Below are 4905 nucleotides of genomic sequence, written 5' to 3'. Positions count from 1 at the left end.
CTACACACCTGCTTTCCATCAAGCCATTTACAACGACATATCAACGGAGGCTCCACAACTAGTGATGGCAAAATGAAGCTTTGAATGAAGCGTCGAACCACTTGGACAATTGTGTCGGAAATAGGTTCATTTCTCGAAGCTTCAGTTACAGCGACCTCTCCTGGCGAAGTGCAAGGCTGCAGTGGGTTTAACGTATCTTTGCCTTGAAAAATATTAGACACACACACACACACACACACACACACACACACACACACACACACACACACACCACACAAAGACTGAATATCATGTTCTATTTGCAATTAAAGATTGATAATAGTGTGTATTGGGTTATTGAGAAGAGACTAGAGAGTGCTTAACATTTTTTTGGGCGGAGAGGGCCTTTTATCAGTTATTAAAGTATTAAAAGCAAAGATTAAAAGTTTAACTATTCCGTGCTTTGAACCAGCTGCGCGGAGGATATCACCGCATCTTGGCCGCCGGCTCTATCCACTGGGCTATCAATTCCTTAGACCACCTGAGTGTTTTTATATTACTCATTGTCTTTTTGTTCACAACTTCTCCACATTTCGAAGTGTTTCACGAGCGAGAACGACCTATTTTTCTTCCTAGCTTGCTCTATAATGATCCAATTCAAATGCAATGCCAACAACAACTCAACAGCAACAATGCAAACTACGACAACAACCCACACATTGCGCATTGTTTAGAGCGGTTCTAAAGTGTTGAAGCGCTCAAATTTGAAACTGTTTCAACCTGTCACCTAATCGAGACGAGGCAGTGCATTGAATCACCTGATTGGACGGCGAACCAGTGAGTTGATTCATTCAGGAAATGAAGCAGTTGCTGGTTCGGATGTCACATGTCACGTGATTTGAAGCAGTTGCTGCTTTGGACGTCACATGTCACGTGATTTGAAGCAAGCTTCGAAGCACTGCTTCTATGGAATAGGAAGTCCAGGGTTGAAGCTCCGTTCGAAGCTTCAGTGTCAAACTGCCATCACTATCCACAACCTTTCTCCGCCAGATCGTCAAGTATCAGCCGTATCTCCTCCGGTACACAGCACCGTAGTGTGGAGTCGCATTAGGTAACGCGAGATACGGCTGATACTTGCGCATTAGTTTCTGTTATGGATCAGTATCAACAGTGCTGCCAGTAACGTTACTATATTATCAATGCTACTTTAGTTATAGCCTGATATATTATAGCTAACTTTACAATGTTGTGATGTGACGTTAGCTAACATTCTGTAGCTAACCCCGGTCACTCACCAAGATAGCTGCCCAGTTCTCCACTGGTTCTCCACACACCACAGCTCAATTTCTCTCCGATGGCCGTTATTTCTTCTAATCCTTGGCTGCTCCTGGTCTCTTGGACGCCTAGCAGGCTCATAATTATAAGGTTGTGGTCCGTTATATGCATTCGAATATTCATGTTCAACTTCTTCTGTGTCAAAACTAGCATTGGGATCCATGTTTATTAATACGTTACACCGGCCGCTCTCCCCCTTGTGTCCCCCGTGTTACGTCACACGCGGGAGGTCACGTGCCGAGGCTTTTTTATGCGGAAGTGAACATTTCTTACAAAAACGACGCCAGATGTCACTGTAGTGTATATTTCTGCATCTTTTTTTGAAAATCTAGTGTATTCATCATTTTCATACACATTTATTCACAGGTGTCTTTAACCTGGAAGTTGCTCTTTAAATGAACTTGTATCGCAGACAACTGCAAGACATACTAATGGCACATTTCCACCGCAGCGGGGTACATGGGCGCAGGAAGGGGGGTGCTGAGGGCGCTGCAGCACCCCCTAGCGGCAGGCAGGGGGTGCGGAGCTCCCCTGTCTGAATTATTATTTGACGGTTATTGCTACTCCCGCTGTGCATAATCTGTGTAATATGTAGCCAATAAATTCCACATTGTTGGTAAAATGATATTTTGGCCTGCCCCGAATGTTTTTTCTGTAGCCCCGGACAATTCTACCTCAATAATATAATACATTAACCGTGCTTTACGTGAACCTCATCAAGACACTAGAAAGGACGGCAGGACTGTAATTTCCCGTGTTCAGTGAATGCAACAGAGGCAAGACACCACACCAATCAGAGAGTTGGATGGAAATAAAAGTGTGCTTGTGTCATTCAAGCTCGCGGCTCTGTGTGTGTGCGGAAATAGCGCATTTAGTGTGTGTGAGAGAGGGGGAGAGAGAGAGAGGGACCGGTGCCAGCAGCAGGGACCGTGTTGTTAGCATCTGGTTAGCTAGCTGCACTAACGGACATACGGAGCTGTTTGTTCCACAACAAGCTGGAGGAGAGCTCTCCTCTCAGACTGAGAGGCTCAGGTGAGCTAAAGGACTCTCTGAGTGTTTAGATAGTTAACTTTAGTCTAAGTTATCTCAGTGGGTCTCAAACGGTTTGGTCAAAAATTATTCAAAAGATTATTTCCGCGGGACACCTTCATATGATTATTAAAGTTATAAAAAGAATAAGAGAATAAAGGAAAAACAATTATGAAATACTATATGGCAGTAAAACAAGAATACAGTTTGAAAGGGGAGTGATTTGTAAAATATCCATAAAGAAAAAGAACATCTGCTTACAGTTGTGTTTCATCTGGGTGTTGAGAGATGTATCCATAGATCTCTTAATGTTGCTCTCAAAGTGCATCAGATTGATGCTTTTAACTTCAATATTTAAAAAATCTTCCCGGGGGAGCATCCCCCCGGACCCCCCTAGAGGAGGTGAGGTCCGCTCCCCACTCGTAAAAAATAGCACTTTACCCCTGCCAATATGCCGTGAGCTGATTATCGAGCCTTCATTGTAACAGTCGCGGGTTTACTGTGTGTTTGCGTGTGGGGAGTTTTTTTGTGCGTGCTCTATAGTGCCCGTAATAGTGTTCACTGGAGTCCAGCACCTCAGCACCCCCACTCAAAATACCTTCCCGCGCCTCTGGCGGGGTAGCCCCATTTAAGCGTCCCTAAGCGTCCTCGCTAAGGCCTCGGGCTGCCTCGCTGGCCGTCCGAGGCCGTGGCGCATTCCCATTACAGTTTAGGACCTGGGGTAGCAACGCAGTGTAGGCGGGGCGATCAGCTTTTTGGTGGGCTTTTTGGGCGGAGCGATGCTGGGTAAAACTGCAGTGGTGTCATCTTCAATGCGACACAACAAGACACAACTCACAAAACACACACAACAATGGAGGATGTGGAAGCAATCATTTACTTGTTTCTTGGTGTGTGGCTTGTTATCACAGCAAGAAGGAAAGTGATCACAGCAAGCAGGAAAGCGATGTTTCAAAGTAGGTTGGGTATAGCAAGACGAGATGCAGAAGAAGCTGACGATAGAGTTTTGGAAGTCCTACAACGCTGCAGAGACTACAACAGGACTAGACGACAACGCTACTCGGTAAGCTAACGTTCGCTAACTAGCCATGTGTTTAGGCTCACGCTCACAATACGACCAAACTAAAGTGGTTCAAGTATTTAAGTAATTGTAGCTACCACTTTTACGTATTAAAATATGTATGCTTTTGTTTGTGTATTTCCGAAGTTACGTCGCCGCAAACCATGTGTTTGGATGCTCGACCGAGCTACCGAGTGGTGGTCTGTGATTGTTCCATCTTTCACACACACTCAGTGGGTGGATAACTTCCGGATGTCTGAGGAAACATACATCTACCTGTGCAACAAACTGCGGCCAGCGATGGAGAGACAGGACACAACATTCCGCGTGTGTATACCTCTAAAGAAGAGAGTGGCCATCGCACTGTGGAAGCTTGATACCGGCTCAGAGTACAGAAGCATTGGACATCTTTTCGGAGTGAGCAACACCACTGTGTGCCGGTGTGTGCAATACTTCTGTGCTGCTGCAGAGACGTTGTTAGTACCGGAACTAATTCGTTCACCAGACCGGCAGAAGTTTGCAGAAATGGCTGCCTACACTGAGAACCGGTGGGGGCTCCCACAGTGTGTAGGTGCTATTGATGGATCACACATACCCATCTTGGCACCACAGGAATACCACTGTGACTATTTCAACCGGAAAGGCTTGCACTCCATCATCCTTCAAGGAGTTGTAGATGGAAAGGGACATTTCTGGAATGTGTTTGCAGGAATGTCTGGGAGCATGCATGACGCTTGGGTTTTGAGACTGTCCTCATTATGGGAGTTGGCCAGTCGTGGCAACTACTTTCCACCTTGCACCAGGGACATTGGTGGGGTGAATGCTGGCTATTACATCCTGGGAGACAATGCCTATCCCTTGCAAAGCTGGCTCTTAAAACCCTTCCCAGACACTTGACGGCTGACAGCAGAACATGTGGTATACAACAAGCAAATTTGCAGCGCACGGGTAGTGGTTGAAAACGCATTTTGTAGACTGAAGGGAAGGTGGCGTTGCCTCATGAAAAGAAATGACTGTGATGTGAAACTTGTGAAATCCATGGTGCTGACATGCTGTGCTCTGCATAACCTCTGCGAGAGTCATGGAGAGGACTACGATGATGGGTGGAATGCACCAGCAGCAGCAGCAGAGCCTGGGGTAGCAGTGGCTCAAGGTGCAGAGGAGGAGGGCACTGACATCAGAGAGGGTTTGATGCGCTACCTGAATACCTAAATATGCATTGTATTGTATTCATTGTATTGAACATAAATAAATCTTTTTTTTTCATATACATGTGTTTGTCAAATGTTTTAAACAAAAATGTTGTTATCTGAATTGAATATTTAGTAAATATTTGAATTTCAAGCACCAGTTTACTGCCCCATAATAAGAACATTTGAGGAAATATCAGATCATGAAAAGAAAATCTTTCTAATAAATTAAGAGAATATCAAAGCTAACTATAGACATAAATACTAAAGTGTAAAACACAGCAAAACTATATTCATAAATGCAAGTGTAAA

At 44.9% G+C, this 4905-nt stretch overlaps 1 long non-coding RNA gene across 1 annotated transcript; it reads left to right on the top strand.

Moving 5' to 3' along the window:
• Window positions 1–1762: 1762 nt before the first annotated feature.
• LOC307040764 lies at window positions 1763–4618 on the top strand. The gene is made up of 3 exons (XR_013808595.1): window positions 1763–2346; window positions 3255–3406; window positions 3551–4618. It is a non-coding gene; the product is annotated as an uncharacterized lncRNA (long non-coding RNA).
• Window positions 4619–4905: the final 287 nt, after the last annotated feature.

Source organism: Notothenia rossii (genome assembly GCF_949606895.1).
Source record: "Notothenia rossii genome assembly, chromosome: 5".
Classification (NCBI taxonomy): domain Eukaryota; kingdom Metazoa; phylum Chordata; class Actinopteri; order Perciformes; family Nototheniidae; genus Notothenia; species Notothenia rossii.
Note: the sequence above shows the minus strand (reverse complement) of the source record. Positions and strands in the feature narration are given on the sequence as shown.